Source organism: Gracilinanus agilis, chromosome 2 (genome assembly GCF_016433145.1).
Source record: "Gracilinanus agilis isolate LMUSP501 chromosome 2, AgileGrace, whole genome shotgun sequence".
Classification (NCBI taxonomy): Eukaryota; Metazoa; Chordata; class Mammalia; order Didelphimorphia; family Didelphidae; genus Gracilinanus; species Gracilinanus agilis.
This window is the reverse complement of record NC_058131.1, coordinates 70,065,710-70,091,328: the sequence shown is the minus strand read 5'-3', so window position 1 is coordinate 70,091,328 and position 25,619 is coordinate 70,065,710.

Genomic DNA, 25,619 nt, shown 5'->3' with positions numbered 1-25,619 from the left:
AATGGTGTTTCTCTTTCTACTTCTTGCTGCTCTAGTGTGTTGGAAATGTATAGAAATGCTGATGATTTATGTGCATTTATTTTGTATCCTGCAACTTTGCTAAAGTTGTTGATTATTTCTACAAGCTTCTTAGTTGATTCTCTAGGATTTTTTAAGTAGACCATCATATCATCTGCAAAGAGTGATAGTTTTTTTTTTTTTTTTTTTTTTTTTTTTTTTTTTTTTTCTTTTTCTTCTCTAATTGCAACTGCTAGTGTTTCTAGTAGTATGTTGAATAATAGTGGTGATAATGGGCATCCTTGTTTCACTCCTGATCTTATTGGGAAGGCTTCTAATTTATCCCCATTGCATATGATGTTTGTTGATGGTTTTAGGTATATACTGTTTATTATTTTTAGAAAAGGTCCTTCTCTTCCTATACTTTTCAGTGTTTTCAATAGGAATGGATGCTGTATTTTGTCAAAGGCTTTTTCAGCATCTATTGAGATAATCATGTGATTTTTGTTTGTTAGACTGTTGATATGGTCAATTATGTGGATGGTTTCCCTAATGTTGAACCAACCTTGCATTGTATAAATCCCACCTGATCATGGTGGATGATCTTCTTAACTACTTGCTGGAGTCTCTTTGATAGTATTCTATTTAAGTTTTTGCATCTATGTTCATTAGGGAGATTGGTCTGTAGTATTCTTTCTCTGTTTTTGATCTCCCTGGCTTTGGAATCAGTACCATATTTGTGTCATAAAAAAGGAATTTGGTAGGACTCCTTCTTGCTCATCATATCAAATAATTTGTATAGTATTGGGATTAGTTGCTCTTTGAAAGTCTGATAGAATTTACTTGTGAATTCTTTGATGGCTTGTTCAATTTCTTTTTCTGATATGGGATTATTTAGGTATTCTATTTCTTCTGCTGCTAATCTAGACAGTTTATATTTTTGTAAATATTCATTCATATCTCCTTAATTGTTATATTTATTACCATATAATTGGGCAAAATAGTTTTTAATGATTGTCTTAATTTCCCCTTCATTAGAGGTGAGGTCTCCCTTTTCATCTTTGATACTGTCAATTTGGTTTTCTTCTTTCCTTTTTTTTTATTAGATTGACCAGTACTTTGTCTATTTTATCTGTTTTTTCAAAATTCCAGCTTCTAGTCTTATTTATTAATTCAATATTTCTCTTACTTTTGATTTTTTAAATTTCTCCCTTGATTTTTTTTTTTAAATTTTAAACCCTTAACTTCTGTGCATTGACTTATAGGTGGAAGATTGGTAAGGGTAGACAATGGGGGTCAAGTGACTTGCCCAGGGTCGCACAGCTGGGAAGTGTCTGAGGCCGGATTTGAACCTAGGACGTCCAGTCTCTAGGCCTGGCTCTCAATCCACTGAGCTACCCAGCTCCCCCCTCTCCCTTGATTTTTAGTATTTCTAATTTAGTTTTCATCTGGGGATTTTTAATTTGCTTGCTTTCTAATTTTTTGAGTTGCATGCCCAATTCATTAATCTCTGCCCTCCTTAATTTGTTAATATATGCACTCAAGGATAAAAATTTCCCCCTAAGTACTGCCTTGGTCGCATCCCACAGAGTTTGGTAGGATGTCTCATCATTGTCATTTTCTTCAATGAAATTGTTGATTGTTTCTATGATTTCTTCTTTGACAAATTGGTTTTGGAGAAACATATTATTTAATTTCCAATTATTTTTTGATTTGCCTGTCCAGGGGCCCTTACTAATTATTATTTTTATTGCATTATGATTCTGAGAAGGTTACATTTATTATTTCTGCTCTTTTGCATTTGTTTGCAATGATTCTATGCCCTAAAACATGGTCAATCTTTGTGAAAGTGCCATGTGCAGTTGAAAAGAAGGTGTGTTCCTTTTTCTCCCTATTTATTTTTCTCCACATATCAATTAAATCTAATTTTTCTAGGACTTCATGCACCTCTCTTACCTCTTTCTTATTTTTTTTGGTTTGATTTTTCTAGATCTGAAAGAGGAATATTTAGATCTCCCACTAGTATGGTTTTACTATCTATTTCCTTCTTGAGCTCTGCCAGTTTCTCCTTTATGAATTTGGTTGCTATGCCACTTGGTGCATACATATTGAGCAGTGTTATTTCCTCATTGTTTATACTGCCTTTAATCAGGATGTAATGACCTTCCCTGTCTTTTTTAATCATATCTATTTTTACTTTGGCTTTGTCAGAAATCATAATAGCCACTTCTGCTTTCTTTTTCTCATTTGACGCCCAAAGGATTTTGCTCAAGCCCTGAACCATAAACTTCTGTATGCCCACCCACCTCATATGTGTTTCTTGTAGACAACATATGGTAGGATTTTGGTTTCTAATCCACTCTGCTATTTGCTTCCGTTTTATAAGCAAGTACATCCAGTTAACATTCAGAGTTATAATCATCAGTTGTGCATTTGCTGACATTTTTGTATTGTCCCCTATTCCTACCCCTTTTTCTTATACTATTTCCTTTCAAACCAGTGGTTTGCTATTAAGCTGCTATCCCTTTATCCCCTCCCTTGATTAACTTCCCTTTCTACCTCCTCCCTTATTTTCCCCCTCTTTTTTTTTAAAGGCCTAATGAATTCCTTCCCCCTTCTTCTCCCCTCCCTTTTTTGATTTCCCTACTCCCCTGGTCCCCTTAGTTTATCCATTCTGACTTTCTAAGAAGGGTTAGATAAGAGTTTTATGTCCCAATGGATAATATAGCTACTCTTCCCTCTCTGGGTTGATTACACTGAGAGTAAGGTTTGATTATTACCTCTTAATTCTCTCTTCCTCTCCTTCTTATAATAGTATTTGTCCCCTCTCCTTCCCATGCCCTCTTTGTGTGTAATAGAATATCCTATTTTTCTTATTCACTCAAGTTTCTCTTGGTGTCCCCTACTATTCACCCCCCCCCTTTTTCGCATCCCCCATGTCATCTTAGATTATTTAGTGTTCCACCCTCTCACTATGAATTATTCTTCTGATTACTATAATAGTGAATACTATAATAGTGAATAGAGTTCACTACAGAGAATTATACATAGCATTTCTCTACAAAGGAATACAGATAATTAGATCTTACTGAGGCCCTTAAAAAGGCAGATTTAAAAATCATGAGTTTTCTTTCTTTCCCCTCTGTTTCTTATTTACCTTTTCATGTTTCTCTCGATTTTTGTGGTTGGATATCAAACTTTCCATTTAGCTCTGGTCTTTTCTGTGCAAATACTTGGAAATCTTCAATTTTGTTGAATGCCCATACTTTCCCCTGGAAGTATATAGTCAATTTTGATGGGTAGTTGATCCGTGGTTGTAGGCCCAGCTCTCTTGCCTTTCTGAATATCTTATTTCTCGCCTTTTGGTCTTTTATCATGGAAGCTGCCAGATCCTGTGTAATCCTGATTGGTGCTCATTGATATTTGAATTGTCTCTTTCTGGCTTCTTGTAAGATTTTTTCTTTTACTTGGAAGCTCTTGAATTTGGCAATTATATTCCTGGGTGTTATCTGAATCGCATGTCGATGCTGATCTATGGATCCTTTCAATGTCTATATTGCCCTCTTGTTGTAGGACTTCAGGGCAATTTTGCTGAATAATTTCTTTTAGTATGGAGTACAGGTTTCTATTAATTTCTGGTTTTTCTGGAAGACCAATGATTCTTAAATTGTCTCTTCTAGACTGGTTTTCTTGGTTTGGTCACTTTCTCATGTTTCCTTCTATTTTTTCAGTCTTTTGACTTTGTTTTATTTGTTCTTGTTGTCTTGAGAGATCATTAGCTTCTAATTGCTCAATTCTAGCCTTTAGGGACTGGTTTTCGGCTATAATCTTTTGGTTTTCGGCAATGATCTTTCGGTTTTCCTTTTCAATCTAGTCATTTCTGGTGTTCAATTTGCTAATTAATTCTTTTGATTTCTGAGCCTCACTTTCCAATTGCAAGATTCTACCTTTTAAACTGTTATTTTCTTGCCAGATCTCTTCCATCTTCCTCAAAATCTCAGTTTTGAACTCTTCCATAGCTTGTGACCCGTTTTCCTTATTTGAGGAGGGTCCAGATGCTTGTTTGTTCTCCTCCTCTGTTTGCTCGATTGTCTGGATTTTCTTTGTGTAAAGGTTGTATAGTGTTAAAGACTTCTTTTTCTTGTTGTTAATCTTTCTCTTCTGAACTTCCTGAGACTGGGTAACCATCATTAGCCCAGCAGCTTTTCAGCTATATCCTCATGCTCAGCGATTGTCTGTGGTCTTTTGTCTCCTGAGGTCTGAGGTCTGGTTTTTTTCCAAGGTCAAGCCCCCTGGTGGACCCCCTTGCTTGATCCTCTGCCTGATGTTTCTTTACAAGTCTCAGGGCTCTGCTTCCACAGTCGTATACCTGTCTGCACTGGTTCCCCACTCAGGGTTTCAGAGCCTTAGCTCTCGGCTGTGTCTGCCTCCACCCACGCCTCTGCCTGAGCCTGTGCTCCGTGTTCGCGCTCAGAGTAGTGCTTGTTCTTTAGCTTTTTGGGGACCTAAATCTTGCTGCTCTCAGGAATAGGCCCTGGAGCTGCCAATGACTTGATGGGTGCCCCCAAACTTGCTCTATTTCTTTTTAGCTGACTTTGGCGTTATAGGTGGTGTGTGTGGAGGGGGTAAGAGGAGGGTGGTTGCTCAGCCCGCAATTTAGTGAGAGCTGTTTCACCCCTTTATAGCATGGAAATGTCCCGATTCCACATACCTTCCACACTGTGCCCTGTTGTGGGGTTCCTCCCTTCGTCTGGACTTGTTTTTATGTCCCCTTGAGGAGTCTTGTATGTTTTCGGTCAGGAGAGGTTAAGAGCTGCCTTTTACTCTGCTGCCATGTTAACCTGGAACCCGACTTGAGGTTATTCTTAATTGACTATTGATAATTGTTCAATCTTCTGGCAACCAGATTAAATATATTTACCCCCAAACCCCTTTTTCCCCCTTACATTGTGTAGCCTTCTCTTGTAGTAGGATTAGCCTGGCTATCTTTGCATCATTCAGTATAGATTTTGAGGGTATGGCCCAGATACCTTCTTTCTCAGAGGCATGAAGCAATTTTGTCCAGGTGGATTATGCTCCCCTAGTGTTGACTTCCTTATTTTCTCCATTTATCCAGTCCTGGGCTATATTCCCTGCAGTGTCTGCCCATTGTCTGAGGCCAAGTGGATTATACCCTGGCTCTGATGTTTCATTTGCTCAGACAACATGAAGGCAAGTGGGGTCCTGTGCTTCTCCCCCACTCTGTCATTTCACTGTCTCAGGTCATTTGGCAGTGTTTAGGGCTGCTCCCCATTTACTGTTTTATTGCTTCAGGCTCTTTGGTCAGGAGTAAGGCTGGTCCTCATTCTAACTTTTCATTGCCTCAGGCCATGTGGAAGCACTTTGAGCTGCTCCTTGTGTAGTTCAGAGGTGCAATCAACCCTGCAAAATGCTAACTGCAGAATTTCTGGCAGTTAAAGAGGGCTTAGAACCCTGACTAAGGGCAGTTCATTCCTGAGGCTTGGACAGAGTGGAGGGGGCAACTGAGTTTGAATCTGTGCTTTTCTATTGAGATTTTGTAACTTAGATAATTCCTCTGGTTCTCCCTGACCTTCTGTATTTCATTCCCCATTTCCTTTCCTGATTTCCTGTGGGTTTTGGGAGAAGGGTTGATTTTGGGTGGTAGCAATCAAACTTTGAAGACTTAGTTTTCCCTATAGACAAGTAGGGCTTACCTTTGATACAAACTATCTCCTGATTCATTGTTTATTACTTCCCTAACCTTAAAGGCAACAAAGCCTCCGGAGCTGAGTGAGAGCAGGCTATTTCTCAGTCCACGCCATTCCTGTGTCCCTCCCCCACCTGGAGCTTCTCACTAGGTGGTTGTTAGAGAAACCTTGTATCCCTCTGTCCTTTATAATCAACCCTGAAACTTAATAAACCCTGTCATTATTTAATCAAACCTTTTGCTAAATCATTGGTTGAATGATAAAAGAGGGTTAAGGAGAGAAAGGAATTATTTCTCTTTGGTTCCTGAGGGGAGCTGGAGGCATCCATCTTGGAGGAAGTGGTGATCTCTATACTTCCTCTGAGAAGCCCGTCTATTTCACAGACAGGGAAGAGCCTGGGGACTCTGTCCTTGTGAACCTGAGAAACTGACTAGAAAGCCCTCTAGTCAGTTTCAAACCATTTCTGGCTTGCCCTGACCTTTGTCTGTAGAAGTGCCCTTCCTACCTGGGAGGGTTCAGCCTGTTTCCCGTCAGTGTCCTCTGTCTCAGCCTGTGTACCCAGTCTGTGTCTCCCTATTGCAGCTGCCTGCCCAATTACCTCATCCTCTCCCCTTGCCGCTCTTTATACTTCATCGTCCTATATTTCCCTAAACTCAGTCATTCCCTTACATCTCTCCTACCACCTCAATATTCTACCTCCACTATTGTACCCTCCTTTCCTGCCTACTGATAGGGACCTACAAACCCCATCCACGTGCTTTATTCCCTTATTATACTTGTTACTTAGGTTCTCCAGATGCCACACTCAAAGGACAACTCTCCCTTTTCATTCAACTGAGCCACATCCCTCCTACTTTCCTATGGTTTGAGAACCTTCATTGTCTCCTCTTGTGTGTTTGGAGGGTTTGAGGGAACTGAGTGTCCCTTACTCCCACCATCTTAGCTCCCAGCATTCAGTTCTCTTCCAAACAGATCCCTTAAACTACGTATATCCAAAATGGAACTCACTGGATTTCTCCTTTAACTTGTCTACCCTAATTCCTGACTTTTCTCTTGCTTTTGAGGGTAACACCATCTTCCTAGTCCCTCAGGCTGACAATGATGCATATTCCTGAATTCCTCACTATTTCTCACTCCCATCCCCATATCCAATCAGTTGCCAAGGCTTATTGATTTAACTGGCACAACATCTCATGGATATGTTTCCTTCCCTCCTCTGCCATTGTTACCCCTCTAATGAAGGCTTTCATCAGCTTGTGCCTAGTTTAGTACCTGCTGGTTGGTAGCTTTGCCTTCCTCATGCCACTCTCCACACCGATCCATCCTCCACTGAAAAATTAAAGTAGTTTTCCTGAATTGTAGTCTCTCCCAACACAATAAACTCCTATGGCTTCCTACTGGATCCAGGAAAAAAAATACTCCATTTCACTTTCATAGGTCTTTGTAATCTAGCCCAGGACACCACAGATTGTGCCCTGCCCCACAGACTGAGTGCAGCACCCCCTCCTGTGTTTGGGTAGAGGCTGGGCTCCCAGATGGCTTACACTTGGGGAAACCACCTCCTGCTGCCATGGGGACCCATGGCTGCCTCCAGCCACTGAGGCCAAGCATGGGGGCTGCTGCAGGGCTTCACTGGCCTGGATTAGGCCAGTAGGGATGTGAAGGTGGTTGGAAGGCGAGGGGTGGAGGCAGCTTCTTATTACAATGTGGGGGGCATGCCCTTGTCAAATGTTGTTCAAATGCAGCCCCACACAGCCTCTGAGGGATCTATTTAGGGAAAGGAGTTAGTGTAGACAGGAGGGGAGGCAGAGAGGAGAGGGGGAAAGGAGAAACTCCAATGACATCTCTGCCTTTCTAGTATCTAACTCTGCAGAGACTGCTGGAGAGGTATCTGTGTGCCATGTCTTGTATGCGTGCCCTACATTCACCATCACACACCTAGCCCCTTCCTACCTCCCAGTTTTCTTATAACCTATTCCCTAACTAGAATAAGTGATTTAGTAACAGTGGTCTCCTAACTGTTCCACAAACAAGATTATTCATCTCTTCACCCCAGGGATTTTTTTCTTTCTGTCCCTAAATCCTAGAACACTCACTATGTGCCATTCATTTTAATGGTTTTATTTTTTATTTAATAATATTGTATTTGATATATTTGTAAAAAATCATGACATAAAAGATACTCTGTNTTAATAATATTGTATTTGATATATTTGTAAAAAATCATGACATAAAAGATACTCTGTAGTCAAAAAATAAGAAATGAAAAAAAAGTTCAATAATAGAAGTTCATTTACATGTATTATGAATAGTTGTTGATTTTGTTATGGTTGTTTGTTGTTTTTTTTCCTAAGTAGAGATTAGGAAATGACCAGAGATATGAAGAACAAAATAAAATCATAAAAAATAAAATTGATCATCTGTTGTAGGAAACATAAGATAATAAAGCAAAAAGTAGAAGAAACTTAAAAAAAAACCAATCTGATGCAAATTTATCATTTTATAATTTAAACAGGCCAAGAACTATAAAGTGACTCATTCAGTTTACACAGTCAATAAACACCAGGTAGGATTAAAACCCCTTCAAATTCAATGTTCACACTCTTTTTCTTCTAACATTCAAATCAGCTGTTGATATATACTTATTCCATGAAATTATTTATATCAGAAAATTTAAAAAATAGAATAAAAATGAGAAAATGCAATATATACACTTAGCTACTAAAACAATTTAAACAGTGGCAAAAATTTAGAAAAGGGTAAAATAACAGATATCATATCATTTTAAATGTCTATGGGAATTTGTTGTTGTTCAATTGTTCAGTCATGTCACACTCATCTCATATACATGATCCCATGAACCATTGCATGACAATGCTGTCCATGGGGTTTTCTTGAAAAGATATTGAAATGGCTTTCCATTTTGTTCTCCAGTGGATTATGTCAAACATCTATTGAATGACTTGCCTAGGGTCACAGAAGTAGTAAGTGTGTGAGGACAGATTTGAATCAGTTCTTCTTTACTTTAGGTCTAGTGTTCTATTACTGAACCAATTATTAGCAAATGCTAATTTACACAAAAACAAATATTTGCACAGAAAATAGACTGTAACAAACTCAGAAAGAAAGAAAAAGTAAAATTTTGGTATCTTGGTCAAAAAGAAAAGTATTATAGCTATGAATAATACATCTTTAGAAAATACATTGCTTTGCAAAATATTCCAAAGAAGGATGTCAATAGAATTAGGAATATTCCCTTCTAACAAAATAAGTAGAAGAGTGGATAATTTGCATAAGGCTTTCCAAGACATGAAAAGGGGAAAAAAGAAAATGAAAATTGAAAAAAATCTGTAAACAATTCTACAAATAAATATTTTTCATCATTATAAGAGAGCTAATATATTAGAATTCTAACATAATTTTGCTCCCTTATACTACACAAGGAATAAAAAATGCTAGTATAGAAAACAATGATACAAATAAATATTTAACTAGATCAAATATACACAAAAGAAAGTCATGCTGAAGGCAACACAGTTGAGGGAGTACTGAATCATTTTTTCTCAAAATTTCTAAAATCTGAGAAAGTACCATATACCAGTGAGGGAGTGCAAGGGGGGATGGACACCTGTTCTTAATAAACTCTGCCAACTGCCTATTATGTTTCAAACAGATTATTCAATTTTCTAACATGTAAATAAATTTTTAACTACACCAACCAGGGACAGAGCAACCACTGGTAGGACAATACAGAATATGTTTTCATGGAAACAGAACCCTGGAATCTCCCAAATGGATAATTCCATTTTTAAGGATCTAAGCACAATCCAAAATCCCATTATTTGTATGCATGTGTTTTCCCCAATAACCTCCTTGTAGTAAATGTGTCATTTTTCTCTTTGTAGTAGTAAGACATAGCTTGATGATGTTTGGTATTAAACAAATACTTGATTGATTATTATCCCTTTTAAAAGGTGAGAAAATATCAATAAATAAACTAAATACTTAGTTTTCAATCTCTACAAACCATTTACAAAAATAACTGTAACATTCATGTATACTCATTCATGTATGGAGAGAGACATGCAAGATACGAACTTACAAGCTTCATAAAGTCAAAATGATCAACTATCATATGAGGCAGAGTCCATGCAGGTTTTTTGTTTGGCTGGCCAGGTCATCTCTGAGGTACTTTGAGGGGGACCAAGTAGCTGCATTCATCCAGGGGCAATTCTGAATCTGCATCCGAGTCTGCAGAGAAAATTGCTATGTGAAAACTAAATTAACTTGGTTCTTCTCTTGCGACTAAAAAGAGCCCCACTTTCTCAAGGTGTGGTGTCCTATAGGTACAGTATTAAATGCTTATGCTTCTGGACTATTATATCTTTACCCTGAATATTCATTAGCAGAAATGAATTTTAACTACTTGGTTAAATGGATGTAAGTTTCTAAACACTGGTAGCTAAGATTGAAGAAAACACACTGGAAATGGGGCTTAAGCCAATAGTATTAAAGAAAGAAATTTCAACCCCTAAGAAGTATTTTCAAATTCCATGAGAAGAGACATACCCAGTTTTTTTGTTTTTTTGGTTTGTTTTTTTTTCCCCCCTGGGGGAGGTGAACAATGTCATGACTATATATATATCTGAAGGGAAACATGATGCCATGTTGTGGAGGTCCGTTAATATTGACATGTGTTTGAATTTATTCAGGAGAAAAAAGGAAAGCTGGTGAAGGATAAACAAGAAAAGTAAAGAAAATCAAGTTATGGAAAATGAAGGAACAAGACAGGGTCCCATTACTTAGAAAGAAAAAAATGTTCCAAAGAGAGTGTCAAAATTAGATCTTAATCCCAGAGTAATGGAATAGATTATCAAAGAAAGGAATAAGTTGTAGCAAAACAAGACAAGGAGTCAGTTACTAGAATTGGGGCACAATGTGTGGATTTATTCACAAGAAAGAGGATAAAAATCTAATTCTTTGAACTTTGAACTTTGAGCCAGGTTATCAGTGAGGCAGACTTGAAAACTAACTTCTGTATTAATGAAAGTTCTGGTCATTAAACTGGATCAATCTAGAGTTGATAGAAGGGGTTGCAGATAGGAATTAAATTGCCTGATACACAAAGAAGTATAAAGTGAGGGAACTGGACATATTTTTTTATTTTTTTCAGGCATTACTGACTAGAACTTGGCTCAGAACCAAAGCACTGAAAATTAAAAAAAAAAACAAAACAAAACAGAAATGTTAAAATACCAGCATCACTATCAACAAATTGTCAATTGATGTCAATCTCTTGATAACATTATTATTTATAAATTTCACATATTTAAAATGACTTTAAGTGTGTACTAGGTGACATCTAAGGAGTGTCCTAGTTTTAACATTATAGCTTTCCTGGTTCCTTCTAGCTTTAAAAGTGTACATTTTATGATCTTTTATCCTTTCTAGCTCTAATATTCTGTCATTTCTTTGCTAAGGGCCTATACTATAAGTTTTCTTTCTAGTGTGTATATGGGGTGTGTGTGTGTGTGTGTGTGTGTTTGTTTGAAAGAGACAGACATACAAATAGAAAAAAGAAAACTAAGAGAGGATTCTTAACATGTAGAGGGATCTTCTAGGTGTAGCCTATCCAATTTGTTATTTTTTAAACAGCTATTCTTATGGGATGATACTTCAAATGCTGGAAAGATATCTTCCATCCCAAATTATGGAAGCCACAGTTCTGAGTCATTGTGTCAGAAACTGAGGACTATATTTTTTAAAACGAATTTAACTTATTTAAATTAGAGTAAAGAGTGATATAATGACTTTTCCTGGTTTAACTTCATAAAACCTAGATTTAAATATTGGTTCTAATTTTCACTTAACTTTGCAACCATGGGCAAATTATTTATTACTCTCAGCCTCAGTTTCCTATCTCATCATGGTTGTGAGGAAAACATTTTATAAACCTCATGCCTCAATAGTTAGTTGGTAACTTTAATTGCCTTTCATAAGCCATCCTTTGTGGATAAATATTTTTATTGTATAGAAACATTTACAAGGTACAAAAAACTATGGAAGAAAATGATTCTGTTTTCTGAAAACTGTTTTTTTAGTTGCTCAATTTATTCCTTCTTATAAAACATGAGTAATTGGATTTATGATATTGTTCTTTGTTTATTTAATAAATTCCTTTTCTCTTTCCAGAAGCCAAATGATTCAACTGCAGAAATATTTCAAAAATAAGAAAGCTGTAAAGCCATAAAGAATTGGACTTAATTGTCCTCACAAATCTAATATGACTGTTCTCATAATGTCTTCCCTGGGTGCCTCTGGTTTAGACCTTTCCTGTCAACGGAGAAACAATTAACACATACTTAAGAGCACAAGCTCTATTTTGGAAATGCATCTCTGAGATTCTTGCACTAGTTTTGTAAGACAAAATTATATATTGCTTCAATAAGGGAAGAGATTACTAGATATCATCACAGGAGTGAAAATGCTAATTTGTATCTTATGATCACCTTTTGAGTTTTAAAACCAAGAGTTTCAGAAGATCTAAAGCTTTTCTTTAACTAGAGACTTGATGAAATGCCCACTTAATTGGAATGTAAAGAATAATTTTATATATGTATGTAACCCTATAGTTATCTAACTTGATCATGTTACATCTGGATTATTATGGGCAGTTTGGGATTACTCATTTTAGAAGGAATACTGGAAATCTGTAATATATTCATAGATAAACAATAAAAAATAATGATCATGTTTTAAAGGAGAGAAATATAAAAAAGTAGAGCACATGATCAATTTTTCATGAGAAAATCTAGGTTGAAGTTTTAGTATTTTCCTTTCTTACTTGAGAGGTGTTGGGAATATCTTCTGGTCTCCCTGCCACATTCTCTCTTTTTTTTTCTTGTATCCCCAATGCCTCCATTCAGGTTTAACATGATCTTCCTAAATTCATACATGACTAGGTCATACTACTGGAACGAAGGCACCATATCATTGATTTTTCTTGTATCCCTGATTCTCAGCAGAATGCAAGGCAGAAAACAAAGACTTACTAATGCTGCTTGTCTGAATGACAATATATATAAGCCTCAAAATATTCATCTATAAAATTAGATACTTAGACTAGAAAGCCACTGAGAGGTCTTTCAACTTTAAATCCATGATCATCTACTTCACTCTTTAAGCCTCAGTTTCCTCCAACAAAATAGAAACACTATTGTTTGTATTGTCTGTCAAGTTAAGAAGCCCACATTAAGTATCTACTATGTTCCAGGTACAAATGCTATGACTGGGGAATACAAAGAAATGGAAACAACAACAAAAAAAAACCCAACTGTTTCTACTTTCTTTTTTTTAAAAAACCCTTAACTTCTGTGTATTGGCTCCTAGGTGGAAGAGTGGTAACGGTGGGCAATGGAGGTCAAGTGATTTACCCAGGGTCACACACCTGGGAAGTGTCTGAGGCCGGATTTGAACCTAGGACCTCCCGTCTCTAGGCCTGACACTCAATCCACTGAGCTACCCAGCTGCCCCTGTTTCTACTTTCATGGAGTTCACAATCCCTTTGTAGGAGATAATTTTCAAATAACTGTCCACTATCAAGATATACACTGGATTAATTGGAGATAATTTCAGAGGGGAAGCATTATGATTAGGGAGAGTCAAGAAAGCCTTCTTTAAGGTGAGACATTATCTGAAATTTGAAGGATGCTAGGGAAACCAGGAGGCAGAGATGAGGAGAAGAAGCTTCCACTCATGGGAAACATACAATAAACATACATAGCAGTGGAGTATATTGTGTGAGGAAAAACAAAGGCACTGGCAATTCTGGATCATGAAGTATATAAGGATGGGGGTAAGGAAGGAAGGTGTAAAGAGACTGGAATGGTAGGATGAGTCAAAGCCTGAAAGTTTTTAAAAGCTGAGAAGGGGATTTCATGTTTGATCCTCAAGGTAAAAAAGAGCCATTGGAGTTGATTCAAGCACTTTAGAAAGATTGATTTGACAGCTGAGTGGAAGATGGACTAGACTGAAGAGAAAATTAAAACAGGTAGAAAAAGTAGAAAGTTAAGTGGAAAAGTCCAAATGGTAATGTCAAGGAAAGAACTGAGCCATTAAAAGGAAAGTTGTTATTATTTATTTTTATTTTTAAGAGGATAAATGACATCATGGGGTGATGTCTTGGCATTTACATGAATTGAATATAAGTGAAGTAGAATTGCACAAAGTCATTTTGCTGACTCTTCCAGAGTCATTAAAGTTCAGTGGAAGCATAAGTGAGAATGACTGCTAATTGTCCAGGATACTGTGGATGACCTCGGAGTCTTCAATATTTGACCAAGATCTAAATACTCCACAGCATCTGCTTTAGCTGCCTTCCTGGCTGTTGGAAAAAATTGGTCTTATCAGTGCATTCTACTGAGGGTAATACTGGGAGGAACAATCTTTCAATCTCATACTGAGTGGTTAGAAATAACTTTTGACTAGCTGTGTAGCTAGAGCAGGCTACTATGTTATAATTACCAGACCAAACTTTCTTTCCTGCATATTCTTTCCTTCTGATGACAGAGGATAATGATACTGCACAATTTAGCTTCAGTGTGGATAAAATTATTTGTAGCAGCAAAGAGGGATATCTTCCATCCCTTTTGTGTAAGTCACATCCTGGGATTATACTCTTCTGTTTTCTTTGTCCTCTTAAAATCAGATGCAGGTGATATTCCCCACCAAAACCAGAAGGTGAAGTCATGACCACCTTAGAGCCAAGATTCTAGGAAGGCTCTTTCTACCAGCTAATCTGATAGAGAAACTAAAGCTTCTGACATGCCAAGATGCCTGAAATTTTGGCTCAAGAGGAGCTGTGGAGTTAGTCTTAAAACTCAGAGTATGATATATAGGAACTGAACAAAGCTTTGAACTTAATTCCCTTTCCTTTTCCATGGACTAAGGTGTTATTAGAGTTGGATAAACTCTCTAATTTGTTATAGATTATGTTTCTGCATGAGTTTTATTATATTTTTGAAGTAAATATTCCTTTGTAAAAATTAATCTGCGGATAGCTAGATAGAACAGTGGAGAGACTACCAGACTTGAAGTCAGGGGATCTGGGTTAACATCTGTCCTCAGGCACTTCTTACCTGTATTATCCTGGGCAAGTCACTGAACTCCCTTTGCCTAGCCTTTGCAACTCTTCTATCTTAGAATTAATGTTGACAGAAGGTAAGAGTTATTTGTTTTAAGCAAAACAATCCAACTGTTAGTGATTAAATGGAATGTATATATAGAAAAAATGATTCTATTATTAGAGGAAGATCACTGCATTGAACCTTATATAACCAATCCCTTCATGGGAACATGCAACCCTAGGCTTGAAATTTAACATATTTGACTTCATAAATTATATGATAGAGATCAATAAGTATTATAATAGGAAATCTGGTCTTCCTGATTCTTGGCCAAATATTCTACTCTACTCATTGTACCACATAGCTACCCTGTTGGAAATAAAATGACACATGTGAAAAATGTTGCAATCATATGATTTACAGTTGAAAGAAAGATTTAGCAAGATGCTACAGTACAAAAGTCCTCATAACTGATTGTGTATGGAGAGGTGAGAAAGAATCTAGTATAACACCTAATTGCCAGCCTTAGTAATAGGTAAAATGTCAGTCCCCTCAAGAGAGGAACTCAGAAGAGCAAAGGGTTAGTAGAGATGAGTTCCTTTTTGGTCAAGTTAAGTTTAAGATCACTATGAGACATACAGTTCAAGATGTCCCATAGATAATTAGAGATATAAAACAAGAGATAGGGAGAGAGGTAAGGGCTAGACAAATATGTCTGATAATTAAAAGGAATTTTAAGATGAAAATGTGAAACTATTGCTCAGAAACAGGTGCAGATTTTTTTTTGTTGATATGTGCACCAGTTCTTGTGAATTATTGTCTTTCTGTGTCTTAATCCAACCATCTTCCCCCTTAACTCCACTCCACAGGACCCATTCATATTGATAGCATAGCAGAAAGAAGTAGTAACATATACTTAGAGAAATATAAGCATTTCAACTAAGGAATGGTATTGATTTCTCAGTACATATCATCCTAATTTTTTTAAATTTAGTGTCTTGCAGTGAGAGAGGTAACATCAAAACATGGCATATTAACAAAGGATTGAAGAGTCAGCAAAGAAAACAAAAGAGAAGAGTATTGTTGATTTATTTTCAAACATATATTTTGAAGTATTGAAAAAGTTGCCTAAATTTTTTTCTTCTTGAAAGACAGATATATATTTATTAGTGACTTTGAGTTTTATAACTTTTTTCTCAGCTTTGTTTTCATAACTCTAAGTTGGAACATAATATAAGTATTGGAATGCATATCTATTAACACTTAATACAAGAAAACATATAGTTCATGTTTTAGTGAGGATGTGCTCAACACTTACCAGATTTGCAACAGGAAAATCATGAAAGGTTTAGCTCTTGAGATTATCCCTAAATAACTTACTTATAAGAACTTTGAAAGTTACAGAAAGGGAAATGAGCATTTATTAAGAATAGATTGTGTGCTAGATGCTTTAAAAATATGTCATTTGATTCTTATAACAACCCTGGGAACAATGTAATATTATCTTAATTTTATAATTGAGGAACCTGAGGCAGACAGAGGTTAAGTGACTTGTTCAGGGTGACAGATAAATGTATAAAGCTAGTTTTGAACTCAGAATTTCCTAACTCTTCACCAAACACATTAACCATTACACCACCTGGCTACTTTAAGGGAAAAATGAATGAGACCCAGGTGCAAAATTCTATAGGGTCATGTGATTCATTGCTGAAAGGGAGTTTCAGAAGATGCTGCAGTGAAAAAGGTCCTGGCTTTGGAGTCAGAACTTTTAGGTCCCAGTCTTGGCAATGCTACTGGCTTACCAATATGACATTGTGTAGATAAATGAGCTTTCTGTCAATATTTTCCTCTACTTAAGAATGACAAGGTTGCCCAAAGACAACATCATAGGTACAGCCTAAATTCCATTTTCTGATTTTATAAAAGAGGAAATAAAAGCTCCAAATTAGGAGATATTTCTAAGATAACTCCAGTACCAGGAAGCTAATTTGAAATTTGTGACCACAGGCAAGTCACACAATCTCTTTGCCTCTCTTTCCTTATTTGTAAAATGATGATAATAATAGCACCTATATCACTGGATTGTAGTGAGGATAAAAAGCAATAATACTTGTAAAACACTTAGAACAGTGCCTGAATCATAGTAGCAAACATTGTATGCTAATATTATTAACATTGTTTTGTTATTGTTACATTTCAAAAGTTCGTATTTAATTTTCTCAAAGAGAAGGCTGTGTTGACTGTGAGGTGAAGGGAATAGCTTGTTTCCATCTCCACTGAGAGAGAAAAGAAAAAAAAACATGTCCTAGTCAATAATTTGAGGAATTTATTTTCATTAGAATATCCTTTCATTATACAGTTGATGTAACTTATTGTATATTTCCATGTGTCATATCCCACTAGTAGATCATATACTTCCTAAGTTCTCTGACATATCTGACTTAAACTTAATTTTTCTTCTATTACCCAATACATTGCTTTTTACATAGTATGTATTTAATTAAACTTTGTTCATTATTTTGTCTTGTATTTCCAATACCTAACACAGTGACTTGAGCACAATAATATATATAAGATCCAGGTTTAAATTTTGACTCTAAGAAAGACAACACCAATAATAATAAATGATATAGGATTACACAGTTAAGTTTTGCAAATATATTAACTCATTAATATGCATTCAATAAATTAAATAATCCAAGTCAATGAACATTTAAAAGTGCCAGGCAATGCACTAAAAACACAGAATACAAATAAGGAGACATTTCATGGCTTCAAGGAACTTGCAATGTAATGGAGGTAGGCAATGTATGAAAGGAAACTGAAGCAGAAGCAATTTTGTTCTGGGAGTTTCAGTCCAAGAAGAGATGTGTTATGATGAAAATCATCTAAAGAGATTGATTCTTGGGTAAGAGTCCAAGTTTACTGATTGTATCAGGTTTATTGGTTAGGCCAGCATCTCAACAGATCTCTCAGAACCTGGGATAACTCAAGCTGGTCAGGCAATCTAATAAAGAGATTTTTAGGATTTCATTATTCAAGCCCCACCCTTGAAAGTCCAAAGATTTATTTAGTTGGTGATAGCTAATCAAGAGGTGGTCAATCAACCTATTTACCCTCCCTATCCCCACAGGTGGACAGGTCACATATGCCATTAAAGGACCTTTCTCCCCTTCATCTACTAACCATATCTTGTTAAAAAGGAAGACATTCCCTAGGCTTCCAAAGGACAAAGAAAATGGAAAAAGCAGCAGACTAGAAGGTATCTCTGACCCAGATCCCAAACATAGTAATACATAGTAATTCTCCCTAATATATAGGAATTAATTCAATATAAGAAAAAATACATTTCACTAATGCATATAGAAAGTAGAGAGCTGAAAAGTCCGAATCTTTCCCTGGGTGAATAATTGAATGGTATCTTAATTATATGCATTATCTCATCTATATAGTTCTCAGAAAGCCCCTTGATCTATACGATCTTAAAAAAATATTACATTCCCAAACTTTGAATGGGCTTTGGGTAACAAAACACTCAATAACATTAAACATTTTATAAATCAGAGTTGTTAGCATAACTAAATCTACATAATGCATAAGTAATAATGCAGAGCTCTGAACTAAGTTACAGAAACTATTTCAGCTTCAAAAACATGTTTTCCATCTCAGTGTCCAGAAAAAATCTTGTCTATAGACAGCAAAAGGTGAAATGGGAATGAGGATGTCATATAAAGTGTATTTAGATTACTCCTCACCCTTTTCATGGGGTCATGAGAGATCAAACTGATGAAATCTGTATCTGCCATAACTGGCATTACCCAGCCAAGAAGTCTTACACGATTCTTGGAGAATAAATGGAGATGATGATGAGCATAACCTCTCTTGCTCCTTACTGTCAGATGATGTGTACCATGAAACCAATGTGCCTATTTATCTTTTCAACATGATTTTGAACCCCCTTCTAATTTCTGTTTATTTTAACACATGCCATTCCTCAGATTATGTCAATAAATATTTAACATATTAGCAGATCACTCACAGAGTTCTCCTTAGAAGTCTGACCTTTTCCTGTGCAAAAGACTAACAGGAAATTTTTGTCAGTAATTGATTTATAGTTCAATGGCTGTGTATCAACTCCAAGTGAGGAATTATAAAGCTTATTCAGTATTGTTTAAGTGTAGATAGTGTGTGAGACACTTCCCTGATCACAAATATTTAGGCTGATTTACAACATTAATAACTAAAAGAGCTATAAAGGCATCAGAGTGAGTAGAGGTTAATAATTGGCAAATGCTTAAAGGATCATGACATTATCATTATACCATCTGTCAGGATTCTTTGACTTATAGTCCAGGAATACTTGAGAGAAAAGATAAGGTTTTGGAATGAGATAGTTACACCCATTGTGGAACTTGTGACCTATTTCATCAGTGCTGAATCTGTTCTTCTTCTCTTTGCCTAAGACCTTGTCTGACTTAGCAAAACAGGTAAGATTTTATCAGGGGCACACACAATACAAGAAAGCCTTTCAGAGGCAAGAAGGATAACAATAATCACAACAATAAGCAACACATATTTTCAGAGTGCTTTGCCAATATGTTTCCTCATTTACAAATAGTATATCATTTAGTCTAAACTGAAAGGTTGGTAGTAATAATTCTACCCACTTTAGAGATTTGAAAGTTAAGACTCAGAGACACTAAATAACTTTCCCAAGGTTATATATTGTTTAAAAATGATCTGGTCCCAGTTTTCTTCATGACTTTAAGCTCAAAATTTCATCTCTTATACCATTCAAAACATGGGTAATATTTTTCTTCTTAAAAAAAAAACAAAAATAACAAAAATACCAGAAAACAAAAATAAACAAAATAAAAACTTTTCTACTGATAATAGATATAATAAATATAGACAGATATAATACATATGTAAATATATATACACATATAAATAAATATAAATAGAGATAATATAACTAATTATCTCTCCTTCAAGAACAATTAGTTTGAACTTGTAGATGCATAGAGGTCTGGCCTACCCAACTATAGCAAAGAAATCTGGAACCAGTTAGGGGATATAGTATATACAGTGTTGGCTTGGAGTAAGGAAACCATGAATTCAAATCCCACCTCAGATAGTTACTAGCTGTGCAAATTTAGACTATTGATAAATTTACATGTATTCTCATTTACTTTTAAAACTGTTACGGTGAAAGGTAATGCAACTTTCATTATTTCTTTCTTCTTTATAAAACAACTAAAACTCAAAGAAGTTACTTCATGTCTAAAGGTCATATAATTAGTAGACAACAGAAATCTGTCTAGATCCTAGGACTTCTGCTGACAAAACTACTTCTATTCCCCACTCTCCTATACATATATCCCTAAACTTGGGTTACTGAGTCGTAATTGGGTCCTGAATTTCTTGAGTCTCCGGATTCCCAGAATTCCCAGCTTGACCAACTGTTATCATGTTCTGTTTCCCAACCACCACCAAAAAGATTCAAGACGACCATCAAAATGTTTTCGGTGGCACATTATAAGAGCAAAGCAGGGTTATCATTCAATTGAAGAAAAAGTCAAACTAACAACACTTCATTCTTGCCACTGGCTTTCCCTTTATTTCAGTGTTAGTGAATAGACTTGAGGAAATGAGGCAGGTCCAAAACCCGTGGCCAGCAGAAATTGGAAGGAGAAATAACTGGCTCCATCTTATGCACTCTTCCCTCCGGGCTCTACATTCAGTTCAGTCCCATTTGCTTTAGCTGCATTTGGCCAGAATTGCAGTATTTGAGATGAGGACGCTAGTGTGAGAGAATTATAGCTAGGAAACACATGGTTGGAGCACAAGATAATGAGTAAAATTTCCCAGGCTTGGTGAATAACAGTAAGAAATCAAGGAGGATGATTAACAATTGTCTATTCAACCCACAAAGTTCAGAGGGTCATTTGGGATATCTTATTACTCATTTTATGTGGTCAACTAGTTTTAATTAACTAGTATATTTAATTCCACATATCTACTTCTTTTGTAAAGAGGTGGTGGTTGTTGTTGCTGTTTGTGGTAGTGTTATTTGTTTGTTATTTGTTATCCCCTTCCACTTTTACTTTTTTCCACCTAACATCATTATAACAAACAAAGATACTTTAAAAATGAAAGTAAGATTGCTATGGAAACATAAATTTTTAATAATAATGCTCTTTTTGGTTAGTTGTTAACAATCCTGACTGATTAGTGCAAATTGTTAATTAAAATAAATAATGTGTCTGCTCTAATTGCTATTGTTGGAGGAAACCTCTTAGAGGACTTATGGAAAGGAATAGGGAAGAATGACAGTACAAACAGCTCTAGGTGGATTGAAGCATTATAATTTATTGATGAAGGAAATATAATAATGAAATCACAGATCCATCAATGTTACCAATGAATCTAATTTCTACTGAGTTCTCTATACTGTACAGTTATTCTAAATTCAACATGGAAATCAAAGATACTTTTAATGTGATGCCTAGAAAAGAATTTTGAGATCATATGTTATGAACCCTTAATTTCACAAAAGAAATTGAACCTTAGAGAGAGAAGTGACTTGTCACAGATATCATTGGGAAGAGGTGACATTGTCTTGATTTTAACCAATGTCTTGCTCCCACCCCACATTGGGCCACTGAAGAGTAACCTGAGTGGCAGAGAACTCCAGGCTGCAAATTGAGGACCAAAGTCAACTAGATATCATTCATTTCATTTAAGAGGGAAAAAAATTGGTTCAGATCACTGATACTCATTACTACAAATTAATTGATTGATAGACCTTTCATTTTATTTTCTAAAGCAAGGATCCTTCAGTTGAAATTTTTCAGATTTTGGAGGAAAACATAAACTTTTGGATTAGACTATCAAATTTGTGCATATTTTCTCTTGCAGAGAGCTGCTTATGATTAGAAATTATTTTGCTGAACTCATTTAATGGAAGGAAAAACTTACAAATAGAGCTTTTTGAAATTCAAAGGAAAGGCAAGAGAAGGTATTAAGTTTCCCATCTCTAGAGACTGTCAACAGGTTCAAGAGGCCTTAGAGCACAGAATATTAGAACATAGAACATGTATATTTAAAGCTGGGTTGTCCTTTTTGGTGATTTTGAAGCAGAATTCATGGGTCAAATACAAAATGCACTGGTTGACTTTTGAAATCCTTCTACTTTTAGAACATTGGCAGTTATGTTAAAAGTTTCTGTATAATTTCACTTACTTAACAAAGCTTTATAACTTCAAAAATATTGAAGTTAGGAAGATAGATTATATGTGCATATATACATATGTAATGAGTGGACACATGCATGTGCATATATGATGTCTACATATATGTAAATATGTTAGACTATTCATAGAATGATATTGCAAAATGGTTTCATTTAGGTCACAAAGAAACCCTATGAGTAAGAGAATTAAAAGAGTATTAATCTCATTTTCTAAATGAGTTATTTGAATGTTATAGAGATATTCAAGACATCCAACAGTATGTGGCTATTAAAATTCAGACCCAGGATGTCTACTGACTTTAAGCTCTGTATACTGATATATCAAATTAACATATACAAATAATATAATTCCATTTAATTATATTACCTTAATTGTCTGGCAAATTAAAATGGAAATGAAAACTTGAACTGTCTATGATATGTCACTTGGTTCTTTTTCAGTTCTTTCAAATCAAATGCTACAGACAAGCTTTACGACTCTAGAAATATTTTATCCCACGGAACACTGAACTAATGGCCAGATAAAAGTATTTTCTGCTAGTTTTAGCTTAGCACAGAAAAAGTCATAAGGAATGTAATAAAAATTATATTGTACCTTGTTTTATTGATATTTCTGTTATTTCCTCTCTATTCAGAGTACTTTTCCTGTTTTATGGCTATAGTAAGGAGCTTTGATAAGAAAGACAGGTAGGAAATATACCCTAGGGCACTTTCTCACCTACCAGGCTCACAACAAGGGAGGGAAATGAAGCTTTTTCCTGGGGCTTTAATTTCTATCAAATGATGATTAGGTATTTTTTTGCTCTTTATTAAGAGAATGACTTGAATATTGAATTAGCATCTATTTTAACTGCTTTTAAAATAATGAATATAATAAAAATTATATTGCACCTCATTTTATTAATATTTATATCATTTTCTTTTTATTCAGGGTATTATTTTTTCTCTTTTGATATGGTAAGAAAGTTCTATAAAAGACGTAAGAAAAATATCCTTTGGCAATTTTACATAATGTGGCACAAGTGAAACTAGTGTTTGACTATCATTAAAATATATCAATTTATGTTCTACTTTCATACTTATGTTACATTTAGAACTTTGGTCAATCTACTTGAGCCTCAGTTATTTGTTCTTTTTCTGATAAAAGAAAAAGAAAATAATAATACACACATTATTAATTTCACCTACCTATTTTTTGAAAGACTATATAAATTTGAATTATGATTTCACTGAACTTATTTTTAAAATACTATGTAAATTTGAATTATTATGATCATTATCATCATCATTTTTATAATTTGAAGTTTTAAACACCTTAAATACTTCTTGTGTCATAAGTATCTTTAATATTCTAGTTATCACTTTACCATGCAAGCAATGTAAACAGTTTAAACTCATTGTTTCCCATTATTACCTTTAATATATTAAAATCTTTACTTATCTCTTATAGAAATTTAAATATCCTAGCTATCACTATCCCAGGCAAGGACACAATTAGTATAACCCCACAGATTCCCTTTCTTTTTTTATACTTTACCTTTTTATGCTTCTCTTGTTTGTTGAACTTGATTATAAGATTTTCTTTTCTGATCTGGTCATTTCATCAGGAATGTCTGGAATTACTTTATTTCATAATATGCATACTCCTTCCCCTTCATTTTTACTGGGTATATGAATTTTAGTTATTTGCCTAGATTCTTTACCTTATGGAGCATTAAAGATCATGCCTTATGATCATTTAATATAGAAGCTACTGGGTCTAGAGTAATCCTGATAATGGTTTCACAATATTTGAAGATTTTTTTCCTAGCTGCTTGTATTATTTTCTCTTTGGCTTGGGAGTTCTGGAATTTGGCTATAATACTCGTGGATTTTAAAATTTTGGTGTTTATGTCAGAAGGTAATTGGTGGATTCTTTCAATTTCTATTTTCTCCTCTTGTTCAAAATCCTCAGGGCAATTTTCCCTAATAATTTCTTTTTATATGGTGTCTAAATTCTTTTCTTCATCATGGCATTCAGGCTATCCAATAATTCTTAGATTGTGTCTTTTGGATCTAGGTTCCAGGGCAGTTGTTTTCAGTGTGACACTTCAGATTTTCTTCCATTTTTCCCATTCTTTTGAATTTGTTTTATTGTTTCTTGCTAACTTATGAAATCATTAGCTTCCACTTTTCTATTCTAATTTTTAGGAAGCTATTTTCTTCTTTGAGATTTTGTGCTTTCTTTGTTAGAGGGTTATTTTCATTTTGAAGTATTTTATTTCTTTTCATAGAGAACTTTTTTCTTCAGCAAGTTTTTATTCTAACCTATTTTTATCATATTATTTTCTAATTTTTCTTCTAAGTTTCATATTATTTGTTTTACTGGGGGATTTTGGAGCTATTTCTTGAGTTTGTTTTGGACTTGACATTCTTTTACATTTTCTTTGAAGCTCTGCATATTTCCATTTTTGTATTGGTGTACTCTTCTGAGCTCACATTTTGGTCATGTCACCTGTTGAAATATTTTCTAGCATCAAATATTTTATTGATTTTTGCTCATTTGGAGATCATTTTTTCCTTTGATTTTGTCTGTGTTCTGTTTCTGGGATGGAGAGAGTACTGTCCCTTACTTGCATAGTGCCTAGGGTCATCTCAACACTGCATAAAAGGCCTGGTTGGTCCTCCTGTGTGGAGATTTGCAGCAGTTCAGTTCGGCCAGGTTAAGATGGATTCTGCCTCTTCCAAGTCCTGTTTAGACTGGCAGTTATTGGGCTGAGTTTCTTTTACTGATGTCTTGGGTGGTTTGTGGTCAGCCTCTGATCTATTTGGACTACACAGAGTTGTTTTCCCTCACACTACTGCGTAGTCTGTAAATCATACTGCTTTCTGCTCTTCCTTTGCTGAATCTGAACTGAGCTACTATTTGCACTATTGATTGTGCTATGTCATGTCTGAGTTCCAATGAGGCTTGTTCAGTTCTCTCTCCTGGTACTTCAGGGAGATGAGTCTTCTTTGTTGTCTTTTCATGTGGTTCTGGGCAAGAACACTGCTTTGCCCCTTCTATATGTTGGTTCTGCCACTCCAGGATTTGTTTTGAGGTGTTTTGCTCTTATGTGGTTATTTGAAGGGAGGTTGGTGGGGTCCTAGTGTTTCTTACTCTGCTACCTTGACAACCAGAAGACTTCCCAAGCATAGAATGTTAGAACATATAGTATGGCATGCTAATGACAGAAAGAGTCTTAGGAATTCAGTGCTTATATGAGCCATCCAAATTGAAGTAAGCAAAACTAGAATTCTCTTTCACTCTGTTGTTCTTTGTCTCTGTGTCTCTGTCTCTATTTCTGTCTCTCTGTCTCTCTGTCTCTCTCTCTCCACATATTGAGAGAGAGAGAGAGAGGGAAAAGGAGAGACTGAGAGGGGGAGAGAGAGAGAGAGAGAGAGAGAGAGAGAGAGAGAGAGAGAGAGAGAGAGAGAGAGAGAGAGAGAGAGACACACAGAGAGAGAGAGAGAGAGAGAGAGAGAGAGAGAGAGAGAGAGAGAGAGAGAGAGAGA